The 27,832-nt window shown below is 50.2% G+C and overlaps 2 long non-coding RNA genes across 2 annotated transcripts; both read left to right on the top strand.

The window, feature by feature from the left end:
* Positions 1-136: 136 nt before the first annotated feature.
* On the top strand, positions 137-10,685 carry LOC144455283 (uncharacterized). Its single transcript, XR_013484012.1, has 4 exons — positions 137-338; positions 6,796-6,878; positions 9,152-9,288; positions 9,515-10,685. It is a non-coding gene; the product is annotated as an uncharacterized LOC144455283 (long non-coding RNA).
* Positions 345-4,125, top strand: LOC144455286 (uncharacterized). Its single transcript, XR_013484014.1, has 2 exons — positions 345-991; positions 3,141-4,125. It is a non-coding gene; the product is annotated as an uncharacterized LOC144455286 (long non-coding RNA).
* Positions 10,686-27,832: the final 17,147 nt, after the last annotated feature.

The raw sequence follows: 27,832 nt of genomic DNA, 5'->3' as shown, positions 1-27,832 counted from the left end.
CACCTTGACCTGCGTCCTAACCTCCTAGCCTAGAGCAGTGCTTTCCTGGAGGGCTCATCAAAGCTAACAGACCCGCCCCCTGACGCAGGCCCGGATTAATGGCCACTTCTTCAATTAGCGTTTCGCAATTCCGCGCCTTCTTTACTTTCCAGGTCTCCCGCCACACCCCACAGAGGCTCAGCCAGAAGAGCCTAAACTAAAGTCACACCCTTCTCCCCGCCCTCCGCAGCCCGGTTGGCTGTAAGGATCCAGTCCGCTTAGCAGCAATGAGCGCTTTTCCTGTAGGTCGGCGTGCCTTCCAGCTGACGAATCAGAGGGAGCCACGAGGATCTCTTTCGGTACGGACTAGAGCAGGGGTGCTTCTGATCAAGAACTTAATTCTCAGCGCCAGGGGCCAAGGTGTCCCTCGGACGTCATGTGGTGCTCAGGGTTTGTGTTGGTGTTTCTAGGGGTGTGGCTCCTTGCTGTGTCTCTCCTAGATTTAGTCCCCTCGGCCCTCTAAAATCGATCTCTTTGATCTCTCACCCCCACCAATGGTACAGGCCAAAGTGTAGGAGGCGGGCGGGGCCGGAGCTCTCTAGGCCGGAGGGGGCGTTGGGAATATACCATATTTGACCGAAAAACGGGGGAGCCCGCGCCCACAGAGCCAGAGCTTTCTTCCACAACAAACTTCTGATTTCCCAAATTCCTCATGGCAACACGCTCCCAGTAAGGTCCTAAAGAATTCGCCGGTCGCCTGCGTAGAGGTGACCTGCGTGGAGACGGCCGGGGTCCGGAGACGCGGTTGGTACGTCCCGGGTCGCCAGCGCTTCTCTCCCCCCCCGCCCCCGCCCGGCCGGAAGTGGAGAGTCTTCAGTTTGCACTTCCGTCCGGAAAGGGGCGGGGAGGTTGGTTACCAGGCGGCAGCGTCTGCTGGTGTGTTTGCATCCTCTCTGGGCGGCCCGGGATTGAGGGCGGCCCGGGCCTGGGTTTTCCGCGGGCTGTCGCCGAGGTAAGCTGCTGTGGTCGAGCCGTGGGCGCCCAGCCCTGCCGGAGCGGGATGCCAGGTCACCGGGGAGAGGGGAGGCGGTGCGGGGAGAGGGCCCGGCCGCGGGGGAGGAGGGCGGTGCGGGGAGGGGACCCGGCCGCGGCGGGGGGGGGGGGCGGCTTCCGAAGTTTTCTTCTTTCCCTCCTCTTTCCTTCTTTTTTTCTCCCCTTTTCCTCTTCCTCCTTTCCCTTGCGTCCCTCTCCATCCCTCCTCCTTGTCTCTGCCTTCCTCCTCTTCCCCTGTCCCCCCTCCCCTTTTCCTCTCCATTCTCTTCTTCCTTTCTTTTTTTCTTTCGTCCCTCTCCCTCCTCTTTCTCTTTTCTCTCCCTTCTCCTTTCCTCTCCATCCTTTTTCTCTCTTTTTCCTCCCTCTCCTTCCTCCTCTTTTTTCTCTCTTCCTCCTGCCTCTTCCCCTTTCACTTCTCTTGTTCTCTCTCCTCTTCCTCCTCTCTGTCCTCTTGTCTGCCTTCCTCTTCCTCCTTTTCCTCTCCATCCTCCTCCTTTCTCTTTCTATTCTCTCTTCCTCTCCCGTTTTTCTCCCTTCTCCTCTCCCTTCTCATCCCCTTCCTTCCTCTTTTCCTCCTTTCCTGTCCCCTTTCCCTCTTCCTTTCTTCCCTCTCCTTCCTCCATCTCATTAAAACCATCAAGAAATATTTGAAAATGTACATCTTTTGGTTTTTTGACCAAAAAGTTGTCTTGAACATTGCCAACATAACTGTTGTAGCTTCTCTTTGACAGATACTTTACTTTTCTCTCCTTCTCTCTCTTCTCCCTCCTTTCCCTCCACTCTCCTCCCTCCCTCCTCTCGTCTTCGCCTCTCTCTGCTCCTCCCTCCCTTTCTTTTCCCCCTCCCAGTTGCCACCGAAGATGAATCACAAAGTCTTAGACTTTGAGGGATGAGCCCCCCCCCCACCCCAACATATGCCTTGGCCTGGACGAGTTCTGAGCACTGGGGGAGGAGGGGACAGTCTCATGGGTGCAAAGTTGCTGGGCAGGGGTTCAGATCCAGGCTAGATCCCAGAGTCAGTGCCTAGGCCACCAGGCCCTCTGTGTAGTGGGAGAGACCTGATGGGGGGTGCTGAGGGAGAAGTGAACTCTGCCCTCCGGTGTCTGGTTTTTAAGTGAATGTTTGGTTGGGTGGGATTGGGGCATCACTGGGTAGCATCAGTGTCAGCCTGAGGGTCTTAGAAATGGAAGAACCTTCAGTTCCCCCATTTTTTGGATAGGGAGAGTGAGCTTCAAAGAGTGATGTCCCCAAAATCACCCAGCTTGGTAGAGCCAGAGGGTGAAGGGACTAGAGAGGGTCTGTGAGGACTGATTGAAGGAACTGAGAATGTTTTGGCCTCGAGGAGACAGGGAGATTGAGGAGTAGAAGCTGTCTTCAAGGATTTGAAGGGCAGTCATCCAAAAACTAAAATACCCTTCTTCTCTTTGCTCCAGAAGGAGGATCAGGAGCAGTAGCAGGAAGCTGCCAGTACTTCAGGCAGAAGGTCTAGAAAACCTTCTTAACCTTTAGAGCTGTTCCCAGAGGGGCCTGGGCTGCCCTGAGGAAGAAAGGAGGGAGCTAGGTGAAAACTGGCTGGAGGGGTGGCCCTTGGGCTCCCCCCAAGCCTCCAACCTTTCACCCTCTCTCCCAGCTATGCCTAGGGGCTGAGCTGTAGACATTTCCCCCTGGGCAAGCCTTCCCACCAGAGCAGCCAGGCTTTGGGACTGTCTGCCTTGGTTTGCTCATCTGCTAACATGATGTCATGGGGAGAGTGCTGACCTGGGAATCCCAGAAGCTTGACTCTGGACACTTGGGCTCCCTGCCACCTCTGGCCCTGGGCTTATTTCTGCCCCGCCTGGTTTTCCTGTCTGTAAATGAAGAGTGGGCCCGGGAGCAGCATTGTAAGCGCCTTTCAAGCACTGATTGTCTCTCTGGTTTTCTTTGTGTTCCCTCCTTCCTGGCAGTAGCGGGCCCCTCAGAAATGCTCGTTGCTGATTGTCTACAGAAATGTTCATAAAAGGCCCAAGAGATGAACTGGTTCTTTTATTGAATGCTAGAAAATTTTCCCTTCTGGACTTGGGAGGGAGGAGGATGAGCACAGAAATCTCATTAGAGTGCTTTTCTTCTAGAAGAGCCTGGCTTTGTGTGTTCCCGTGAGCTCCCTCCTCCCAATGTTCACTCACTTTCCTCAGAAGATCCTTTCTGAAGCTGCACTCTGCTCTGCACCTGGGACCTGCTCACTCTCCCCCAAGCTGGGGCTCCAAAGGGCTCCAGCTCTGCTGCTAGCTGGCACTTCAGACACAGAATCCTCTACCTGGGAGAAGTTCCTGGGGCCTTCCTCCTCTTCTTGTAGTTCAGTTCACCTCATCACGGCTGCTGTGCTAGAGCCCTGGGGGCACCGGCAGCTACAAAAAGCAGTGAGAAGAAGGTGCCCTGGACAGGGAGTCCAGACAGAGATCTGGGGTCTACTGCACCCTGACCTGTGACCAACCCCAGGAGCTTGGGGCAAATTCTTGCTCTCCCCTGGTGTTCAGTCCCTTCCTCTGTGCCCCACTGCCCTCCACGGGGTGCTGTGATCCTGTCTCTGCAGAACATTCTCTTTTCCTCTGTGAAGGCAGAGTCAGACCCAGACTTATTTCAGTGACCAGCCTTGGACCTGAAGGACAAATAAGAAAGCACAGGACCACCACCCCCCCGGAAGGGTGGCGGGCTACAGAGGCAGAATGGTGGCCCTTGGGTTTGCTGAACTGCTTTTCTTTGTCCCAGGAGAGGGTCTGTGGGCTTGGAGAGGGGAGCAGTTCCACAAGTCTCTACCAAGGGCTTCCCAGCTGCCAGGCATTATGTCAAGGCCTTTCTTAGGATCCTCAGTTTCCTTCCAATTACAGCTGGAGCCTCACCTTGTACACAGAACCTTTCCTGATCCCCCAGCTGCCAATGCCCTCCTTCCTAAACTCCCCCATGTTCCTTTTGTATATATTCTCTATGTCCACTGATCGATGTTGTTTCTCCATTGGAATGCAGGTTTCTGTGAGGCAGGGGCTTGTTATCTCTTGCCTTAGACAGTAAATGCCAATTGATTGATTGAAAACAAAGGAAAAAGTGAAAAACCCCTGACCTTGAGGACTCTGCTTTCTTGGAGGTTGTTGGCAGAAGGATTGTACAGGCAGATTTCCCAGGGAGGGCACTGGTACCGAGGACAGCTCTTGTCCGAGGTGACGCTTGAGCTGAGCTTTGAAGCAGATTGGACATTCTAAGAAGCAGAGCTGGGGAGAGATGGCGTGCTAGGCGGGGGGCACAGCTGGTGCAAAGGCGAGTTGATGAGGTCCATGGCAGTTGGAACATCCTGTATAAGGAACAGCATGGAGGCCGACTTGGAGGTCTCTTTACTTCCCTTTGGGACTTTTGCCATTGGGGCTCTTCTGAGTGCTTCATGTCCTTTGATTGACAGCACTTGAACATCTCCTTTAGGAGTATGGGTGTTGAAGACTTGGGCTTGTGTGGGCAGGGAGCAGGTTGAGATCTCTGAAGGTGCTGCTAGAGATCCACCTTGGTGAGATCCAGCTTGGTTTCCTGCTGTCCCCTGCAGAGCATCATCTGGACTCTGCCCTATGCAAAGCAGCTCACACCGATTCTTCCCCCACCCCCAGCTTCTCATTCCATGTGATTCTCATTCCTAAGCATCTCTGACTCTTCCCAGGAATTTCTCAGAGGAGCTGGAGACTTTCCTCCAGGTCTTCCAACATTCCCTATTCATCTATTATCCTTTAGGGTTTTTTTTCATATTTTAAGGATGTTTTTAACTTAACTTTCACTTCCCAATGGTACCCTCCACCCCCACCCCCCAAGACCAATAGAAACTCCATTGTAACAGACAAGTACAGGCGAGGAAAACCTCAACACGCTGGCCACACCTGGAAAGTCGTGCCTCCTTTCACACTTGTAACACACCCGTGAGCATGGGCCAGCATCCATCCCCAGCAGTCATGGTTGGGCACTGCCTTGATCAGAATTCTGAAGTCTTCTCAGTATTGTTTTCTTTTACTTAGGTTATTGTGGTCCTTATGTAAATGTTCTCCTGGTTCCGCCTACTTTGCTGTGCATCAGTGCAGACAACTTTTCTGGAGGTTCTCTGAATTATTCCAGTTCATTCTTTCCCATACAGTAATATCTCATTCCATTCCTATGCCACAATTCATTCAGTCATCCCCCTAATCGGTGAGCACCTACATTCCTTCCGGGTCTTTGCTCCTACAAAAAATTATCGTACCCTTTGTCTTTGAGCTCCTTGGGGGAGATGCCCAGTAGTGACAGTCAGCTAGGTAGTGCAGTGAATAGAACACTGGGGCTTAGAGTCAGGAAGGCTTGAGTTCAGATTCTAACACAGACACCTATGAGCTGTGTGACCCTATGCAAATCACTTATCTCAAAGTCCTGGTAAGTGCACTTATCAGGGAAGCGAACTAGATGGCCTCTAAGGTCCCTTCGAGCTCAAGTCTTTGATTCTACAAGAGCACATACCATTTAGTGACTTTTAGAATGGAATTCTCACTGAAGTTTTGTAAGAATTAGGTCAGTCACAGCTCCACCAACAATGTACTAGTTTGCCTGTCTTCTCACATCGGCCTCAACATTGAGCGTTTCCTCTCTTGTGATGCTGATGGACCACCGTGCCTGACAGCTTTCTTGTAATCAGAGCTCCATAATTTCTAATTAGACATGGATACCTTGTGTTCTGCCCGTCTGGCAGGTCACCCTTGGTATCTTGGAGCAGCCCACTTCCTTCCACTACGGTTCTGCTCTTTGCCTGAAGTCACCTGCAGCGTTGATCCATTGGAGTTTGTGATGACCTATGGAAGACAGTTCTTTAAGAAAAGTGGGGACATCTGTAGCAGGGAGTGATGCCTCCTCTGAGTGGCCCTGCCTCTTTGAGGGCTCCATATTCCCTACTTGATATGGAAGCCAAAATTAAGCCTCCAGACCATTTCCTTGCCTTCTGTTTTTGCCTTTTTTGGCGAGGTAGTCAGGGTTAAGTGACTTGCCCAGGGTCACACAGCTAGTACGTGTCAAGTGTCTGAGACCAGATCTGAACTCAGGTCCTCTTGATTCCAGGGCTGGTGCTCTATCCACTGGGCCATCTAGCTGTGCCGCCCCCCCCATTTCCTTGCCTTTTAAGGAAAAACTAGCCCATTGGGGTGGCCCAGCCCTAGTAGGCATCACTCTCATTGTGAGTCTCTGGATCTCCTGGGGGACCCATGACCTTTAGGGCCATCATTACAGGTTTCTCCCCTCAGGGATAGGAAAAGCCTGGCAGAGGTGGCCCAGGAGAAGTGATTTAGTGGAGGAAAAAGAAAATTGAAAACAGAAAGTCCTGCAAAGAGGCAAATGCAGAATGTTCAGAAGTTCAGGATGGGACGGGTCAGAAATCCCAGGCTTGGCCTCCCCGGATCTCCCGTGTGCTGGGTCACAGTAAGGGCCACCTTCACAGTGCAGAGAGGTGACAGTAAGCAATTGTAGCCCCAGGGACCTCGGAGTCGCAGCTTGTGAGGACACTTCCAGGACAGTCACTAGGCCTCCTCTTGGTCAGAGTCCTCTTAAGGAACGTAGCTGAGAGGTCACTGCACGCCTGAGGGCAGTATGTCCTGACGCCAGGGACCATACTGAGACCCACTCATGTTTCGCTGCCCAGCAGCCTTGAATTCTTGGTCCCTGGGAGCCCTGTTGAAGGACGTCATCAAACCTTTGCTCCTTTAGAGACCTCTGCTGAGGGGCTGTCTTTTTCTCCAGGGCCTGGAAGAGGATTCTTCCTCACCTTCATCCAGGGACTCGGGCCTGCCATCGAGTCATCCAAGAGGTCCCCTTTGGTGCAGGTAATTTCATGTTCACCATAATTATACAGAGACATCTCACCCCTTTCACAACAGTTCCATCCTGTGGTCCTCCAGGTCCTTTTTGGAAAGGAGTTGTCTGAACCATCCTGTGGAAAGGGAGACCTCCTGATAGATCCATTTCCCCAGAGGGGATGGAGCCCCCTGAGAGGGGCAGAGATTTCGAGGCCTGGGCAAGCTAAGCAGGGGATGAAATAAGGGTTGAGAGGGTCTGCTGCCACTGTGTCCTTATCAGGGAAGTCTTCCTATGAAGGAGGCACTGATTTATCATAGACATGGCTTCTCGGAGGTGGGGCACCTGCCCTTGGTGGCCAGGGCACAGTGAAGAAGCTGCCATTACAAGATCACGGCATGCTGGGTTTTGTCATTGGCATGAGGAGTCCTGTTGGGTAGAAGTGGCTCTCTTATGCTTAGTGGGATCACAGGATCCCATCCTGCTACAGCATGGCATCGTGGATTCTGTTTCCATGTTGGCAGTGGGCACACACTCTCAAGGGCATCCAGCTGGTTGTTCAGGACGACCAGGAGCACCTGGTGTCTCAGATACTGGTGTGCCCTGGCAACAACTTGATGTAGGAGAAGACGGAGAAATTCCTCCATTGGTCTTCCAATCTTGTTCCGTCCAGGCCACACCACTCAGCCAGACCTGTGAAATCAGTATAAATAAAGGTCTTGCGTGCCTGATCCCTCCAAGCTCTGTCATGTGCTGGCCACTGGCAGTGCCTGGCAGGACATCCCATCACCCAGGGCTCTTCCACTTCTGTCTCTCTGTGGACCCACCAGTGTTGGGTCAGGACTCACTGGGCTGGCAGAGGTGGAGGGCCCCTCTCTGGGCTTGAGGTCTCAGCCTCTGGAATCACGACCTGCTTATTGACGGTACCAATAATGCCACCCACAGCCAGTGCCCATGGTACTGCCCACTGCAGAGGCGCGTGCAGCCGCTGGGATCTCCTGCCAGTGCTTCCTGTAGCTTCTGGACTCCTTCTGGCTCTCCTCATCTCCTGTGTAGCTGAATAGATTAGCCCCTGGGGTTTTCACCAGGGCCTCTGCCCCTCTGGTCTCATGTGGTCATCTGTAGGTCATTTGTATAGTGGTAACCATCAATGTCACCCTTGGAAACCACTGCCCTATGAGACCGTGGCTCCCGGTGGTCCTGGGAAAGGACGGCAGCAGTGTTCTAGATTCTGCCCCCAACTTTCCCGGGCCATCGTTTTTGTGGATGGACCTTAGCTTGGTTGACAATACTAGAGCACAACAGATAAGGTCAGGAAGGGCCATGCGGGGTCTTGTAAGATGAACTGGCATGGCAGAGTCCCATGGCACCTCATCTCCAGTAGTTCCTCTTCCTGGGACCTGGGTTTCTTTGGTGTTAACTACTTGGGATGTCTCAGGCAACTCCAAGGGTTTCCATTTGACCCTGCCTGCAGTGACTGACATAGAGAGCTCATGATGCCTCATCCCTCCATGGTCTGCCCCCAAATCCTCAGGGAGCCTGTCATTGGTGTGATGTCCCAGGCGGGGCCTTAGGTGAGGCCATAGGCTTGGGTGGGGCTGAAAGGCCCTTAACTACCCAGTCACCATTATGGTAGTGCTTCCATCGTCTGATCACCTGTCTGCTTAGGGACCCGTGGTTTAGGCATCAGGAAGCTCATTATGGGCCCTGGTGCTCTCTGCTCACCCAGAAGAGCAAGTGGGTGCAGTACCTTCTTCCACCAGCCTGGATGTCAGTGTTACTGGCAGATCTCCCACTCAGCCTCCTTCATTCCCCCACAGCGGGGGCTTCACCCAGAAAGTAGAATCTTATTGCCCCTGACTGGAGGTGGGAGAGGAACAGTCAACCAGATCCATCTCTTAGGAATCTTACCCCTTTTTGTGGCTGTCCGTCCATTAGGAGGTAGCTTCAGAAGGAATTAACCTTTACAGTGCCAAGTACTAGAGTTAGCCATCTTAACCACCTGAAAAGGGACAAAGGGCAGTCCCTCTCTGGAGCTTCTGTTGCTTTAACTGGCCTACGGTCCTCAAGAGCCTGGAGGAATCTGTATTGCTCCCGTCAGACCTTGCCTTCAGTGACCTGTGTTCTAGTGCCTGTCCGGTGGTTAATTGAAATTCTTCAGCTTCCCTGGTTTCTTGGGGGCAAATCCCCTGGGGCTCCACCTGCCCTCCAGAGGGCAGGAAAAGAATGGGCCCAAGGTTTGCGTATCTCCGTGGCCTGTGCCCAGTTCTCCTCACTCCTGCTCCATTCTCTTCTGTTATAGCCTTGATCTCAGCGGATTCAACACGTTTCCCATCCAGACCTCTGGGTTGGAGACCATTCTTCCATCCGAAGACTGTCAGTCCACGCCCCCATCAGCATGGCTCTTTTTACTTGGGTGACATGTTCCTAAGTTCATGAGTAAGTCTGCCTTTGAAACCCAGGCCTCAGAAGACAAGAGCTCTGTCCGTGGGCACCAGATGGCACAAGATCCTTTCATCTTTCTTAGGCTGATTGTCCCTCTTTTCTAGGATCATTAGCACAAGCTTGTCATCCTCAGTATCTGCACCCCAATTTGGCTCATTTCTGGAGACATCCTTGGTGCCTCCATTGAACCAACTGAACCCCATTACATTTGCTCCCACAGACAGGCACCCCCAAGGGCCCCATAACCAGGACATCGGCTGCCCCAGACAGCCTTCTTGTTCAGTGGCTGTTCCACATCACTGCACTCCTGCTTCAGCCGCAGTAACCAGGTGGTCCCTGATCCGGTCCTGCTGATGAACACCAGCTGTCGGGAGCCAAGCCCGAGTCTGGGATGTCTAGTGGTTCTGGCTCAGTAATCTGTGGGGTGCAGCCCACGTGAACAGAAGCTCTTTGGGGAACTCTCTCGTTGTTAAGAGTAGATTCCTGAGTCCAAAAGGCTGGCCTGGGTGATGCAGAAGTTCATCACGGCAGTGCCTGGGACCCTGAGCCCCTGCCCTGCCTGCGTTTTAGGGAGAAGGCAGCATGGTCTGCGCTCCAGTGCAGACCCTGCTGTATTGTGCTAACCTTAGAGGAAGAAGACCTAGCGGCTGGAAGGGCTAGAATAGTCCCCCTGCAGAAGGGAGCTTTTGAGCCCCCACCTGAAGAAAGCCAGGCCTCCCAAAGGAGAGCCTTCCAGGCATGGGAGACATCGGTGCAAAGGTCTGGAGGTGAGAGATGAGCGTTGTGGGGGAGAAGTACCAGGGAGCTTAGTGTGGCTGGTCCATAGAATTCATGGAGGGCCGTAGGTGTAAAGACGGGACAGATAGGAAGGACCGGCCGGCTTAGATAAAACTGCCGGTGCCGGAGGAGTTTTTGTTCGATTCAGACCTGAGTGTTAGTGCCTGAGTACATTTGACATCCAGTTAGAGTTTGGGTCAGATTACCAGGAGATGTGACCTGGGCCAGAACTACTAGGAGGCCATTGCAGCTAGAGGCAGCTAGGTGGCGCTGTGGCCAGAGCATAGAGCCTGTAGTCAGGAAGAGCTGAGCTTGAATCCTACCTCATATAGTGCTTTGATCCTGAGCAAGTCACTTAAACCTCTATTTACTTCAGTTTCCTCTTCTGTGAAATGGGGATAATAGTAGCACCTACCCGGCAGGGTTCTAGTGAGGATCAGATGAGATAATGTTTTCGTTGTATTTTTATTCATTTTAAACTTAACCTACAAAATGAGAAGAAAAAAAAGATTTCCATGTTCACAGCGGAACTTAAGACAGGATTCAGTATAAAACAGTAAATTTCCATTTCTCAAAACCCTATGGAATAAATCTGACACGTTGTTTTCACAGCAGCCCAGCTTTTCTGTGCGTCCTTCTTGGTCTTCTCGTGTTCTCTGCCGTGTCCTTTGTTTTCCTCCTTCCCTGCTCCCCCCTGCCGTCCGTCCCTGCCTCAGAGAAGGCCACGATTAAATGGGAACACACATGCACACTCACATACACATCGATAAGCAGGCGCACGACCGCACGTGCAAGTTTCTGTTGGTCGGTTCTTTCTCTGAAGGTGGACAGCATCTTCCCTCGTAGTCCCAAGGCTTTGCGTGTTTTCTATATCAGCCAGCTCATCATTTCTTATATCACGGCAGTATTCCATTACAGCCATATCGTGGCCAAGAGAATTGTGAGATGAAAGTTTTTTCCCAATTTTCTGCTTTCCTTCTAATCTTGGCTACATTGGTTTTATTTATACAAGAAATTTTTAATTTAATATAATAAAAATTATCCATTTTGCACTTCAGCAGTGTTCTCTCCTTATAATACAGTTTAAGTGCAGGGATGGGGAATCTGTATCCTCAAGGCCACATGTGGCCCTCTAGGTCCTCAAGTGCTGCCCTTTGACTGAATACAAACTTCATAGAACAAATTCCCTTAATAAAAGATTTGTTCTGTAAAACTTGGCCTCAGTCAAAAGGTGGCACTCAAGGACCTAGAAAGCCACATGTGGCCTCGAGGCTGTAAAGTCTGGTACTGCTGTGTCTCCTTTTACATTTTTCCCTAGTTTCTTTGAAATTCTTGACCTTTTGTCCTTTCAAGTGAATTTTGTTGTTTTTTTTCTAATTTAATAAAACAATTTTAGTAATTTAATTAGGATGGCATTGAACAAACAGTTTAGTTAGGTTGTCGTTTTTTTTTATTATGTTGGCTTTACCTGCCCATGAACAATGAATATTTTTCCAGTTGTTTACATCTGACTTTATCTGTATAAAGAGTGTTTTAAGTTTATGTTCATGTAGTTCCTGTGTCTGTCTTGGCAGGGTGAGATAATATTTTTCTAGTACATTGTAAGTGTTAACTACTGTCATTGCTATCGCAACAGTCCAAGGGAGAGATGACAAGAGCCTGAACTCTGAGGGTTGTGTGTGTGTATTCATATGGTCAGTCAAGTTTCCTTCTGTTTGTTGACACGAGACACAGAAAAGGAGCAGTTAGGCAGGCCTTGGAGCAGTTCCAGGAGGGAAGGAGTGTGGAAGGGCAGCCCAGGCAGTTGTGAGTCCTCAGATGCAGACATTTCTCTTCAGGCACCATCAGCTACCAGACAGACACTGGGAATCTGCTGAGCCACTTACGTTTTGCTGGCCCCGTGAGCCCGGCTGGTAGGAGGAGGAGCTGACTTGTGGGCCTGCCGCCTGCTGCCCTGGCCCCTGACTCTGCCTCTGGGTGGTCAAGCCCCACTAAGTGCTCCAGTCTGACTTGAAAGGGTTTGCGACAGTTCACATTTTCTGTCACCTTTGGCTCTGGGAACTTCCTCTGCATCCCCTTATCGGATGGCCAGGAGGGCAAGGATGAGCCAGACGAATGAGAGGGAAAGAAGCAGATTCTCCTGGAACTGGTCTACGTGAGGAGCACACCCATACACACCACACACACCGCACATATTATACACACATGCACATACACACACACACCCATACATACCACACACAGGCACACATATACATACCACACATGCACACGGTATACACATATCACACTTACAAACACACGCACATACACACACCGCATATATTACACACACACATACCACACACATATACGTACCACACACAGGCACGCATACACATGCCACACACATAAACATACCACACACGTATCACACATACAAATACACACCACACACATGCACACACACACACACACACTACACACACACACACACACACACACACACACACACATACACACTGCTTATATCTCTTCCTGAACGGCTCCCAACAATGATGAGAGCAGACTCTTTTGGGAGCGCCTTCAGTCCCCATCCCTTGCCCACCATCAGCTGAGGTGGCGGGGGTTTTCTGTGCTCCTGATCTGGCCACTGAGCAGAATACTTCCCATTTGTGTGGGGCTTCGTCCCACCAGCTCTGTGCAGGGGACAACAGAAAGGTCATCCTTCCCATTTCAGAGAAAGACGCTGAGGCTCCGAGGTAGGAAGGGACCGAGCCTAGACAAAGGCTCTCCAGGCCTGTTCGATTCCATTTCTGTTAAGCACCTACTGTGTGCAGAGCCCAGGCTAGAGGAATGCCCCCCCTCCCCCGGGAGCTTCTAATCTAATGGGGAGGCCCCCGCCATTTCTAGTTAGCAGAGACGTAATGAGGGTGTGGCCAATGGGACTTGGACCCAGGCTGAGTAAACAGAGAGGGTGACTGCCCTTCAGCAGGTTAGAAACAGCTGAGCTTAGCACCTGATGAGCCAGAATAATTCATTAAAATGGGAGGCACCCAGATGTATGCTTTTTTTCCTCCCAGGTGAAACAGGGGAGCTCAGCCTCAGTCTAGGCTGCTCAGGCCTGGCCCCAGTCCCTGTGCACTTTGATGGCTGGAATTCGCACCATCCTATGTACCTGCAGATGAGTGCATTCGAATGACCCACAGAAAGCCCATAGGGCGGTCTGAAGGGTGGTGGGAAGGCTTTCTTGGAGAAAATGGCTTTAATGGGTGAGGAGGAATTCAGTAGGGGAAGCAAGAGAGGAATGACATGCTTGGCGGAGGGACCAGCGAGCCCTAAAGGCCTGGAGGTTGGAAGTGGCCAGTGTTGAAGGGAAGAGTGGTTTACCTGGCTCATCGAGCACATGGAGAGGAATGAGAGGAGGCAGTCCAGCCATACTGGAGAGGAAGAACAGTTGGTGCCAGGTTACCCTGCAGAGGAGTTAGAACTCGGGGTACAGGAGGGAGCCTGTGCCATGGCCTGGCCAGATCTCCACAGAAGGAAGATTATACGGGGGGTTGTTGGGAGGAGAGAATAGAAAACAGACCTGTAGGAAGCCACCAGTGGAGCTGCTGTTGGAGTAATCTGGCCAGGTAGTCATGAGTCTGTTAGTGTGTGGCTGTGGATGCAGGGAGGAGGGGATGGATGGGGGAGATGTTGCAAACATGGAATCTGCAGGATGAAGAGGTGGTCCAGGAGGAGGAAGAGCCAAGGAACACTGGGGCCCGGGGCGGGGGGGGGGGGGGCGGCAGCCCAGCCTTGGAATCAGAGACCAGCCCTGCTCTTCCTTGCTCTGACCTTGGACAGACCTGGCCGCTTGCTTTCTCTGGGCCTAAGTTTCCTCATAAAATGAGGAGGGTTAGATGTGATGGTTTCTGAGGTCCCTTGGGTGCTCTGTGAAGTCTAGATTCAGTGAAAGGGCCGCACTTGAGGACCTGAGGGCCAAAGGATCCCCACCCTTGGTCTAGGAGTTGGCCCTCAGGTCCGATTTCCTCCAGGGCTTTCAGTGAGAGAATCCTTGGTATTCTAGCTGAAGCTAGCTTCTTGGCCTCTCCTGTTGTTCCATGACCTGGGGCCTGAGGGCAGGAAAAAATGAGCTCAAAATACTAAGATGTCAGCGCTCAGAGGGGACTTGGAACCATAGAATGTGAGTAAGGAGACCTTGGAAATTAGATGGGAAAATTGAGAGGAGGGAAGTCCCTCAGAGGTGGGAGGGGCCTTAGAACGGGGGATGTCAGACCTGGGAGGGGCCTTTGAGATCATCTCATTGAATTCATCCCTATGGCTTTGGGAGGAAACTCCAGCCTAGAAAGAGATTCCCCCAGTTCTCCCGAGAAGCCAGTGGTAGAACCGTCATCAGAGAAGCGGGGTAGCTCAGCCAACTTTGCTCGGAGCAGGAGGGGGAGATACTAGAGTTACCCATGAGAGCAGGCTGAGCTGTGTCTTGTGTCCCCCTTCTGTGCTGGCCTTCGGGGGAGCTTCTAGAGGCACCCTAGAGGGACTTGCCCCAGACTGGCATGTGCCACTGCCCTTGTCTGTGTATGGGTGGAACCCTGTGCTCCCAGCATCTGTAGCCATTGTGAGCTGATTGTTGCTGCGATGGTTCTGGTACCCTGGGATTCAGCTCCACATGTGTGCTACGAAGCAGGCCCCAACATGGCAGTGGCCACACACACCTTAGGTAAGCTTTTGTTGAGTAAACTGTCCCACTAGGAGACAGTGGTAGGCCTGTCCCTAAGGAGAATGCTTGCCTTGGCCTCGGGAGGAACATATTTGGATACTGGCCCCCAAGACATAACAACATAAAGGACAGAATAGTTTTTACTTTGGGGCAGCTCCCAAGACCAACAAAATCGGTTTCAAACCCCCCAAAAGATGTTCCGCCAGTGGCATAACTCTGATAGGTAGACTGAGGCAGTGTGAGCTTCCTGTTGGAATCCCCACGTCTGCCATCCTACCCGCTTGCCAGTTCTGCGCGTGGCCCTGTTGCATTTGCCTGCCTACTGCTCTGTGCGGTTCCTTGGAAACGTTAGCTTCAGTTAAAACTGATTCATGAGGACGTTTTGTCTCCGTGGTAAGACTTGAGTTTCTTAACTCAAAGAACCCCAGCTTAAATAATGACAACAATAATGATGATGACAATAATAACAGTTTCTAATATTTATATTACTCTGAAGTTGCAGAGTACTCTTTTTGTCCTCAGAATGCTAGGAGGTGGGTGCCATTATTTGTCCCTGTTTTATAGATGAGGAAACTGAGGCACTTTGTTCAGTCTTTTTGGTACTGTCCGACTCTTCACGACCCCATTTGGGGGTTTCATGGCAAAGATACTGTAGTCACTTGCCACTTCCTTCTCCGGCCCATTTTACAGATGAGAAAATTGAGGCCAATAGAGTAAAGTGACTTGCCCAGGGTCAGACAGCTAATAAGTGTCTGAGGCTGGGTTTGAACTCAGGACTTCCCTTCTCTGACATTCTATGTCCTAAGATCTCTTCCTACTGACATTCTTTGTCACCACTCCACTGCACTTCCTCTTATGTCCCCAAGATTCCACTGTGACTCTGGACACAGAGTAGGTGGTCCACTGATATTTGCTAAATAAATGAAGGTTCAGTGGATCCACGAAGCAGGGAGGAAGAATAGGCCTATGACTGGCAGCTGGGAAAAGTGACCGACAGGTGAGCGTTGGATTGAATCAAGTGTAATAAAGATCAGTGTAGAATGTCACATGTACGTCATGGGCAAAGGCTTTATAGCATTACCATGGTGCTTCTGGAAAAAACTGGGGTGGGGGGGCAGCTAGGTGGCGGAGTGGGTAGAGCTCCGGCCTTGGAGTCAGGAGGACCTGAATTCAAATCTGGCCTCAGGCCAAACACTTGACACTAGTTGTCTGACCCTGGGCAAGTCACTTAACCCTGATCACCTTACCCCCCCCAAAAAAAAAAGAGGAAAAGAGAGAGAGAGAGAGAGAGAGAGAGAGAGAGAGAGAGAGAGAGAGGAAGAAGGAAAGGAAGGAAGGAAGGAAAGAAAGGAAGGAAGGAAGGAAGGAGGGAGGGAGGGAGAGAGAGAGAGAGAGAGAGAGAGAGAGAGAGAGAGAGAGAGAGAGAGAAAGAAAGAAAGAAAGAAAGAAAGAAAGAAAGAAAGAAAGAAAGAAAGAAAGAGGAAAAGAAAAGAACAGAACTGGGGAGTTAAGTGCCCTGCAAGACAAATAGTGATGTGATTGTAGCGGAGATTGCAACATAACCCAGGAGACAAGTCGGTCATTGAGAAGCGACATCCAGGGTGAGGGAGAGGGTGGCTCGCTCTGTGCCCTGCATCTAGCCATGTTGGGCTCCACATTGTGGAGGCCTTGAAAGCAGTGACCAATGAGGAAGCGTGCTTCTGCCGTGGTGAGATGAAGCATGCATGCATATGTGTCCTACATCTTCACACTGTTCAGACACATTGAATTGTCCTTGGGGAAGGGAGAGGAGGAGGGAGGATCTTTGCTAAGGGTCAGCTTTGTGTAAAGACGAGCATCAATAAAACTTTTTTTTTAAAATGATGACATTGACTAACTGGAAGTGTCCAGGAAAAGGCAGCCTAGATGAGGAAGGGCCTTGAGATCATTGTCACCATCGTCATTATAATTATGACAGTAGCTAGCACTTACATAGTATTTCTACATTTGCAGCCTCTTTACCAACATCTGATTCAATCCTCACAACTACCCCGGGAGGTCGGTGCTATTTTTATCCCTTTTTACAGATGAGGAAACTGAGGCAAGCAGAGGTTCCGTGTCTTGCCCCAGTCACACAGCTTATAGTTGTCTGGAGGTCTTTCTGACAGTAAACCTGGTGTCCTAGCCACTGTGCCGCTGAGCTGCCTCACCATAGTGGTTAGGTCAAGGAAGAGAGACAGGTGTTGGTCACGAGCCAAGGTCGCCAGCTTTGCTTCTGCTGCCAGTGTGGCTTCGTAAGGGTAACTATTTGCATGGTCCTACTAGTTTCTAGGAGCGTCGTGGGCAAGCAGGGGACGATGCCAAAGGGGAGGGGGGTGGAGGCAGTTTCTAGACTGGTAAGGGACTTTTAATTTGACTTTTGGTACTCTGAACATGGAATCTTTTTCCATTGACCAAGGGGTGGACATATTGCTGGAGGCCTTGAACCGCATCAGTCTTGACATTCTTGCTATAAATAAGACCAAGAAAGACTTAGTGGAGCTAAATGGAAAGATGTGCTATGTACTGAGATGTACCATATTGCACCAGATAGCCCTCTTCATTTCATAGCTGAGACTCCAGGTTTATCATTGGCTAGAAAGGTAGTCTAATCCTCAAATTCCTTTTTGATTATAAGCTGAATAAGGACATCCTCGAGGCCTCATCATGTATCATTTACCCTTCTATATGAGGTCTACTCTGACCTGGTTCTCTTCCTCTGGTTGTATTGCTCTTTTCTGTTTCAGCTCCCTTACTAGCCTCCACTGTAAGCCTAACCAGCTGCCACTGCAGACACACCTTCTTTTGCTCCCTTGCTGCAGTCTGACCTGGACTTCCTCACTTCCTGCAGCTGCAGTGCCCCTCCTCAGCTGGATCCTTCACCCAGATGAGATAGGGAATGGTGTCAGGTCACTCAGTGTCCATCCAAAGACAGGCTGTACTTTGTGCCAATCTCATCCTTTGCATTACGGATTTTCCTGTCAGGTCCAGGAGAAATGAAATATTGGGTCTCTAAGGTTCCCTATAAGCTCCACCATTCAGAATCTAGATCAGTTGGTGGCCAGAACTACAGGCTTCAGTGATATAATCAGTCCAGAAGTCAAGCCCTTCTTCCCTGGGGGGAGGGGAGGCTGTCCCCAGAAGATCCTCAAGTCAGGGCACTGCCACACCTGTGGGGGAAGGCCCCAGCAGCACTAACTGCTGTTCACACTTGAGCAAACCTTTCCTGTTGTTCTCTGAGCATTCAGGCTTCTAACCGCTTGAGGGATAGATAACTCCTCAGCAGGGCAGCATCTGGTCCAGGTACCCTCTCCCAACTCTGATGTCACCAGGAGCTTTCGAATGTCAAGTGTTCATGCCAACTCACAAGATACTAAGTGGGTGGGGCTGCCTCCTTTGCACCTGGTGGCAACCGCCTCGTGTCTTCCCCACCTCCTCAGTGCCCCTTTCCATGGTTTTTCAGTAGCCTTATTGCTACACCTGGGGGGGGGTCCGGACAGAGGAAGTGAGCCCTGCAGGGGGGGAGCAGTGAATCCTAACCCTAATCCAGAGTGTAACCAGCATCCACTAGACAGCCCTGGGCAGGATCCTGTTGCTAGCATTGGGCAGCCTGGGGGGATCAAGATCAGGTCAGGAGGGAGGGATGGCCCAGGAGCTGGAGGGGAATGAGGAGGGTGGGGGCAGCTGAAAGTAACAAGGAAGGCCTTTCCCTCCAAGGTTATATTGTTTCCTTGTCTGTTCTGGTATTTACTTGTACTTACTCAGCTGCCATTAGAATGTAGGTTTGAGGTCATAGACTGTCTCTCCTGGGCCTTTAACATGGCCCCAGGTTGGTGGTATAGATGCTTAATAACCGATTGAAATGTGCCATCCTCTACCTGGTCTTGGTTCCCTCTCCTATTAGATGAGTCGGTGGGGAGATGGGCAAAGGCAGAGACAAGGAAAGAGGAGCACCTCTGGACTGCACGGGTCTGGAAGCCTGCGACCCAGGGAAAGTGTGCTCCTAACCCAAGGCTGCACAGCATATGTTAGGGGCAGAATGAGACTCCAAGCCAGGTATCAGTCAACAAACATTTAAGTGTCTACTCTGTGCCAGGCATTGTGTTGATACCACTGATATGAAAACTGTCCAAAGAAAGTCCCTGCTTGCAAGGAGCTTAGATTCTAATGGAAAAGACACTGAGCAAAGTGCTAATGTAAACAAGATGTAGACAAGATAAATTGGAGATCGGGAAAGGAGAAAAATCTCTTCCTAATGCAGATTGGGAAAGGCTTCCTGTAGAAGCTTGGATTTTAGCCTGGACTCAAAGAAAGCTAGGGAGGTCAGTATTTGGAGCCAAGATCATTCCTTTCATATGATACAACCAGAGAAAATGCCCAGAGTTGGGAAATGGAGTATCTTCTTCTTGGAACAGCCAGGAGGCCAGTGTCGCTGAATGGGAGTGTGGAGGGGAGTGAGGTGTAAGATGAGAGGGGGCTAGGTTATGAGGGGTTTTGAATGCCAAACAGCATTTTCTTTTGATCCTATAGGCAATAGGGAGCCCTTGGAGTTTATGGAGGAGTGGGGGGGACAGGATCCGGATAGGAAAATCACTTTGGTGGCTGAATACAGAGTGGAGTGGAGGGAGGTTGCCCCCAGCAACCTAGTCAGTCACCTTGAGGTGATGAGTGCCCACAGCAAGGTGGAGGCAGTGCCAGGGGAGAGAAGGGGGCCTATGTGAGAGATGCTGCAAAGGTGAAATTGACAGGCCTTGGCAACAGCTTGGATGCGGGGGAGGGCGACATGGTGAGGGATCCAGGATGACTCGGCCTGAGGGGCTGTGAGGATGGGGGCGTCCTGACCGCAGCCTTTTCCCGCAGGACCTGTACTAACTAAATTGACCCTTTGGCCCAGATAGCCTAGGACCCGGCGGTCCTTAATTATTCTCCAATCCCCGGCCTTTGCTAAACCTCAGCACCACTGCTCACCCCCCCCACCCCTCCCATCCCCGCATCCCCGCGGCAGAGTCCCGTCGCCGTGGCAACAGCTGCCGAGGCCAGCTCTCGCCATTGGTTGGGTGATCCGTGGCTTTTGATTGGTCCGCGTAGCTCTATGCAGCCAACCAAGGGAGCTCTCGGGCAGTCTCACTCCGCAGACAATGGGGGCAGGGCTGACGACGGACAACTTCCCCACGTGGTACGCTCGTGGGGGGAAGCCCTGGGTCTGGAAGTGACGTGTCCCCCCCCCCGCATTTCCGGCGTGGAGGGAGTACGGCTCAATGAGCTGGCGGAGGAGCCGGCGCTGGAGCCGCCGCCGAGCGGGAGCCGCACGAGCTCGGGGGGCCCGGACTGCGGGTGAGTGCGGGGGCTCGGCGGGGGGCCTGCCTGCCCGCGTCCTGGCCCTTCCTCGCTTGTCCTGACCTCCTCCACTCCATCCTCCCTCCCTCCTTTTCCTCCTCCTTCACTCTGTCCCTCCTTGTTTCTCTTTTGCTTTTCCTCTTCCCTCCTTTTCTTCCCTTTTTCCCTCTTTTCTTTTTCCCCTAATTTTTTCTTCTCTTATTTCCCCTCCTTTCTTCCATCTTCCCTTTTCCTCCTGTGTTTTTCCCTCCTTCCTTCTCTCCTCCTCATCCTCATTTTCCTCCTCCCACTTTCCTATTCTCCTGTTTTTCCTCTTTCCTCCTTCTTTTCCTTCTGATTCTTTCTCTTTCCCCTTGCCCTTCTTATCTCTCACCCTTCTAACCTCTTTCCCTTTCTCCTTTTTTCTTTCTCTTCCTTCCCTACTTCCCTTCTCTTTTCCCTCCCTCCTTTTATTTTTTCTTCCCTCCTTGCCTTATTTCTCTCCTTTCCCTCCCCTTTATTTCCTCTTCCCTTCTGTCATTCATCCTCAATTTTCCTCCTCCTTCCTTTCTTCCCTTCCCTGGCTGCTCATCCCCTGACCAACCCCAGCCCACTGTGCCCCCAGCTCCTACATTTGCCGTGTCCTGGGAAGCAACATCACCAACTCCTTTGACGGATTACTTTTTTTCATGTTTTTTCTTTTTTTTTTAAATTTTTCATTAATTTATTTTGAATTATCAACAATCACTTCCATAAGCTTTTGAGTGTTAAATTTTTCTCCTCTTCCCTCCCCAATATGGCACGCAATCTGATATAGGTTCTACATATACATTCCTATTAAACATATTTTCACATTAGTCATGTTGTAAGTAAGAATTAGAACCAATAGGAGGAACCACCACAAAGAGGAAACAAAACACACTAGGAGAAAAAAAATAGCCAATAGTCTGCTTCGATCTGCATTCAAACTCCATAGTTCCTTCTTCTTTGTGGATGGCATTTTCCATCGTGAGTCTTTTGGAGACATCTTAGAGCCTTGCATTGCTGAGAAGGGTTAAGTCTATCAACATTAGTCATCGCACAAAGTGACTGTTACCGTGTACAACGTTCTCCTGGTTCTGCTCACTTCACTCAGCATCAGTCCATACTAGTCTTTCCAGGTTTTTCTGAAGTCCGTCTCTTCATTTCTTGTAGCACAATAGTATTCCATCACATTCATAGACCACAACTTGTTCAGCCATTCCCCAGTTGATGGGCATACCCTCAATTTCCAATTCTTGGCCGGCACAAAAAGAGCCACTATAACTATTTTTGTACATGTGGGTGCTTTTCCCATTTGTATGATCTCTTTGGGATACAGCCCTAGAAGTGCTATTGCTGGGTCAAAGGATATACACATTTCTATAGCCCTTTGGGCATAATTCCAGATTGCGCTCCGGGACGGTTGGATCATTTTGCAACTCCACCAACAATGTATTAGCGTTCCAGTTTTCCCCACATCTTCTCCAACATTTATTATTGTCCTGTTTTGTCATGTTGGCTGCTTGATGACATTTGCTCCCTAGATCTGGAGCCAGAGGACAAGGGTTCAAATCCCAAGGGGAATGTCTAGACTGCCCCTTCTTTCCCTGACTCATCTAGAAGGGGGCAGAATATAGGGACACCCTGGTGATGGGAGGAGGGAGCATAGCCCATCATGGAAAGAGGAAAGGTAAGCTGCAGCCCATCTGAGAAGTCTACAGCCAGATTAAGTGAAATGGTGCCACCCGCTAACAAGGTGCCGAAGGAGGGCCCCAGCCAGCTTCACTCTGGTGACTTTGACTTGGCCGTGATTCAGTAGGGCCGTGGACCACCCTCCCTCCAGTCCCTTCTTTGGCTCACCTTCCCTATGGTGGCAGCTGCTACAGGGAGGTAGTGGTGTTAGCCAAGAATGACTTCCTACCCACGTCATTAGAGCCAGAAGATCTGCACAGGATCTGCCGAGACTGGTTGAAGGAACTAGGGGTATTTAGCTGGGAGAAGAAGAGCCTCAGGGGCTTTCGGGGAAAGGGGTTCACCTGGGCCTGCTCCATCACAGGAGGCAGCATAGGGAACAGTGGGAGGAAGCGGTCCCAGAGTGGCGCAGGCTGCCGTGAGAATCCCTCGAGGTGAGGCGTGGGGGCAGGGCTGGGTGAACGACGCTTTGCAGACGATAGCATCTGGGCTTTGTCCATTCCCAGCTTCTTCTGGGCTCACTAGCTGGCCAGCTCTACGTCCTGCCCTTGTGTCATCTTCTATGTACCTTACGTTCCCTCATCTGTGCGGATGGGGTATCACTTCCCAGTGGAATGGAAGCTCCTGGACGGCAGCCAGTGTTGGGACTTTTTGTCTTTGTTTTCCCACTTTCTAGCACTTGACTGTGCGTAGAGTGTTGACCTTGGAATTCCCAAAAGCCGAATCAGGAGACTTGGGCTCAGACGCCGCCTAAGACACATAATAGCTATGTGACCCTAGGCAAGCTTGGGCTGATCTGGGCCTAAAGTGGGGGCGCTGGACATGTGGCAGTAGAATGTAAGGTCCTTACACGGGAGCACAGAGTGTTTTTCTTTTATCTGTCTTTGCATACTCAGGACTTAGCTCGGTGCCTGGTATAAAACAGAATGTTAGTCAGGAATGGCTACAGACATTCATAGAAAGACCCTCCAAAAAGGAACTGGATGCTATATAATTACAGGGACCACCCCATAGGAGAGTTGAGAAAATGAGCTCCCTCCTTTATTTGAAGAGGTTCAGGAAAACGGCTCTGAAATATCACTCGCGCTATTGGTGTGGTAGCTGGTTTACTGGACTGAAATGTTTGTTTTGAGGGTATAGCTCACTGAGTACAGGAGAACAGGAGAGGGGAGGGATATATATGTTCAGAAATGAAGATGATGTAAAAACAAAAGATGTCAATAAAAATATTTTTACACACACCACCCCCCAGAATAAAGGGGTTGGGCTGGGTGATTTCTGAGGTCCCTTCCACCTCTCAATCCGTGGGGTCTTTACAGTGGGTTTGAGGGTGGTTGGTACCTTGTTGGGATTTGACTGGCCATTCACTCTGCTAAAAATCAGGAAAAGTGCTCTCTTATTCAGTTCTTGGCCTTTGCCTTAGTTTATTTGGACCTTATTGAATGTTTCTGGTCTTGAGGTTGGCTAAGCTCGCCAGAAAAGTGGGCTATGGGGAATTCTGTGTAACCTAGATTTGTGGGTAATGCCCAGCTCCTTGCCACCCGCCCAAAATTCATTCCTACTTTACTCAGGACACTCCTCCTGATATCAGCTGTGCCTCTAGGAAGTGCCTGGTCCAGTGCCATGCCACGAGGCATAGACTGATGGGGATTCCCTCTCTAGGAGAAGTTCCTGGGGCCTTCCTCCTCTTCTTGTAGTTCAGTTCACCTCATCACGGCTGCTGTGCTAGAGCCCTGGGGGCACCAGCAGCTACAAAAAGCAGTGAGAAGAAGGTGCCCTGGACAGGGAGGGCAGACAGAGATCTGGGGTCTAGTACACCCTGACCCTGTCCCCAACCCCAGGAGCTTGGGACAAATTCTTGCTCTCCCTGGTGTTCAGTCCCTTCCTCTGTGCCCCACTGCCCTCCACGGGGTGCTGTGATCCTGTCTCTGCAGAACATTCTCTTTTCCTCTGTGAAGGCAGAGTCAGACCCAGACTTATTTCAGTGACCAGCCTTGGACATGAAGGACAAATGAGGAAGCACACGACCTCCCCCCCCCCGGGAAGGGTGGCGGGCTACAGAGGCAGAATGGTGGCCCTTGGGTTTGCTGAACTGCTTTTCTTTGTCCCAGGGGAGGGTCTGTGGGCTTGGAGAGGGGAGCAGTTCCACAAGTCTCTACCAAGGGCTTCCCAGCTGCCAGGCATTGTGTCAAGGCCTTTCTTAGGATCCTCAGTTTCCTTCCAATTACAGCTGGAGCCTCACCTTGTACACAGAACCTTTCCTGATTCCCCAGCTGCCAATGCCCTCCTTCCTAAAATCCCCCATGTTCCTTTTGTATATGTTCTCCATGTCCACTGATCGATGTTGTTTCTCCATTGGAATGCAGGCTTCTGTGAGGCAGGGACTGGTTATCTCTTGTCTTAGACAGTTAGTACATGCCAATTGATTGAAACCAAAAAAAATAATAAGTGAAAAACCTCTGACCTTAAGGACTCTGCATTCTTGGAGGTTGTTGGGGGGAGACAAGGTGAACACAGGACAGGTAAGTAAAAAAGTACTTTTTTTGTTTGTTTTGTTTTAGGCAATTGGGGTTAAGTGACTTGCCCAGGGTCACACAGCTAGTAAGTGTCAAGTGTTTGGTCTGAGGCCAGATTTGAACTCGGGTCCTCCTGACTTCAGGGCCGGCACTCTATCCACTGTGCCACCTAGCTGCCCCCAAAAAAGTAATTTTTCATGAGAGGGCACTGGTAGCTGGGGCCATTTGGAAAGAGCTCTGTAAGAGGCTGCCCTTGAACTAAGACTTGAAGAGGAGGGGCAGCTAGGTGGCACAGTGGATAGAAAGCTGGCCGTGGATTCAGGAGGACCTGAGTTCAAATCCAGTCTCAGAGCGGACACTTGATGCCAGCTGTGTGACCCTGGGCAAATCACTTAACCCCAATTGCCTCACAAAAAAAAAAGGCCTGAAGAGAAGCTGGAGTTGCTGTGGGCAGAGGTAAAGAGAGAAAGAACTCTAGGCAGAGGCACAGCCAGGACAAAGACGTGGAGGTGGAAGATGGAGTGTCCTGTAAGGATAGCCCGGGGGCCCATTTGGAGGCCTCTTTTCCTTTTGGGACATGTATCATTCTGAGTCCTCTGAGTTCTTGGCATCCCATCACCTGCATCACCCTCAAGAGTCCGAGTATTAACAGAAATAGGTTTTGCTAGGGCTGAAAGAAGTTTGGGATCACTAAAATTTGTTAGTGGTCCAAGACAGTCTGCTGACTGACAGTATTATTGCTGTTTAAGGACTGACATCTGTAATTCCATGGGTCCGTGGCTGCAGATTAAAGCCCATCTCCGCACTCCAAGATTACTGTGGTCATTGTGTGAGTGTCCCCCCAGCTTTCCTCGTTATCGGTAGAAACAAGTCTTCGTAAGTGTCTCAGAACTCTTTATAGTCATCCCATCTTAGAGCCCAGGAAGATGTCCACTACATGAACACTGTTCTGCCATTCTCCATTCATTGGTCACCCACTTACCTTCCAGGTTTTTGTTCCTACTAAAAGTGCTACTATCAGTATCTTCTTATATATGTAAATCTTTCACTGTCTTTGGACTTGGAGTCAAAAGGTACATGCTGGGGGAAGCTAGGTGGTGCAGTGGATACAGCACCAGTCCTGAAGTCAAGGAGACCTGAGTTCACATACGGCCTCAGACCAAACACTTGACACTTACTAGCTGTGTGACCCTGGGCAAGTCACTTAACCTCAATTGCCTTAAAAAAAAAGGTACATGCCATTTCATGACTTTTTAAAGTATTATTCCAAATTGAGATCCAGAGCAGTTGGACCAAGGCACCGCCCCACTCTCAGTGTGTTTTGTTTGCCTGTCTTCCACCATCCACTTCGTATGGACCATTTTCATCTCTGCATCATCTCTGCCTGGCTGTTTGCATCAGATCCCTCAGAGCCATCCGTGGAGCCAGAGCAATGTGACCAGCCCTTTCGCTTCCCTAAACACACTGAGCTTGAGCAACTCATGTGGCTGCCCACTTCCAGCCACCAGAGTCTGCTCTCGCCTTTGGTCACCTGCTTCCGTGGATAGTGTGATGTGCCATGATGTGCAGCTGTGTAACATCATGAAAAGGATGGTAGGGATGGGGACTGAGTGAAGACAGAGATGATGCGGACTTGTGGTCAGGGAGCAGGTTGGTTTCATTTCCAGTGCTTCACTATTTCCCAAAGGCCAGGTGGGATCCTCTTCAAGATCCCACAAGGGTGGGCAGGCAAAGGGATGAGAAGGTCTCACAACTGAAATTATGAGGTCAACTTACCAGCCAAGTCCGGTTTTAAAAACTCCTGCACAGAAGATGGGAGCCATGGGAGGTATTAGAGGAGGAGTGAAATCCTGTACAGAAGATGGGAGTCATTGGAGGTATTAGAGGAGGAGTGAAATCCTGCACAGATATTGTCCAGAGTGGTAAGAACAGAGCCCACAAAGGAAAATGAAGGAGAATTGAAGGATTGTTTTTCAGCTGTATTGGGGAACATAGGAGAATAGAAGAGGTCAGGTGATGGCTACTGAGGGTGGGCGAGATGATTAAAATTGACCGCAGAGAAAAAGCAGAACTATTGAACTCTGGCTTGTTTTCTTTGCCGACAAGAGGATGTTTTAGACAATAGATGGTCTTCATCCACTGGGTAAATTTTACCTTTTGCATTTCCAATTTGACCTGGAAAACAGATTGACAAGAGATCATTTAAAGCCCTGACTAAAATTATAAATGTATACATGCAGTTTCCAAGAATTATGAAAGCTTCCCAGATCTCTTAGAACATGAGGACAAAGTAGACATAGAAAGAATCCATAGCTAATTCCTATAAGAAACCCCAAGTTGAGAATTCCTAAGGATATTATAGCTAAAATCCACAGCTTCCAGGTCAAGGAAAGATCACCTAAGTAGCCAGAAAGGATGACTTCAAGTATCAAGGAGGCAGCTAGGGCCACATAAGATTTGGCGACCATAGCTTTTCAGGCACAGAGAGCATGGAAAATGATATTCCAGAAAGCAAAGTCTGTAGACTTAGAACTAGGAATAACTTACCCAGCAAAACTGAGTATAATATTACAGGAGGAAATGGGTCTTTAATGAAATGAAGGACTTCCAAACATTTCTGGTGGAAAGACCAGAGCCAAGAAGGAACTTTGAAATATAAGCAGAGCCATGAAAAACATAAAAATGTAAATGTGAGTGAGCAATCATAAGAGACTAAACAGATAAACATTTACCTCCTCATGGAGAGATGAAACTTGTCCCCAGAACTATCGGGGAACTTGAGGAAGTCTAATTAGAGGGCTGAGGAATGACTGTTATGTCCTGATGATCTTTAAAAAAAAATGGAAAGGGGGGGAAGCTAGGTGGTCCAGTGGATACAGCACCGGTCCTGAAGTCAGGAGGACTTGAGTTCAAAACCAGCCTCAGACCAAACACTTGACACTTACTAGCTGTGTGACCTTGGGCAAGTCACTTGACCCCAACTGCCTGGAAAAAAAAAAAAGGAAAGGGAGAAGAATATACAGTGGAAAGGAGGGTGGAGCAGAAAGATGGGGAAAATTATCTCTCATGATTGGAATTTGTTGTCTGTAGAAACTAGGAAGAATGAGTTGGGAGGAGTAGGGAATAGGCCAGAGGAACCTCACTCCTCCAGACTGGTCAGAGGAGAGAAGAATCCATGGGCGATGGGTATGAAAATACATTTCGCTCTACTGAGAAATAGGAAGGAAAGGGAAAGGGGGGATAAAAGGGAATGAGGTTAAGGGAAGAATTAGTCTTAGGCAAAACAAATGTTAGATTTTGAAGAGGGGCTGAAAACAAAAAGACTTACTGGGCTGTGGGTAAAAGAAAGCAGAGGGACAGGGATGGGAGCTGATTGCACTAAACCTAGTGAGTGCGAGGGCTGAACTTCTTGGCTCAGCAGCACCTTCTTCATAAAGAGATTGGAAAACAAAAAGAAGGAACATTTTTAGGAAATCATTTGGAAGTAGTACACAAT

Source organism: Phascolarctos cinereus, unplaced genomic scaffold (genome assembly GCF_003287225.1).
Source record: "Phascolarctos cinereus isolate Bilbo 61053 unplaced genomic scaffold, phaCin_HiC Scaffold_9;HRSCAF=440, whole genome shotgun sequence".
Classification (NCBI taxonomy): domain Eukaryota; kingdom Metazoa; phylum Chordata; class Mammalia; order Diprotodontia; family Phascolarctidae; genus Phascolarctos; species Phascolarctos cinereus.
Note: the sequence above shows the minus strand (reverse complement) of the source record. Positions and strands in the feature narration are given on the sequence as shown.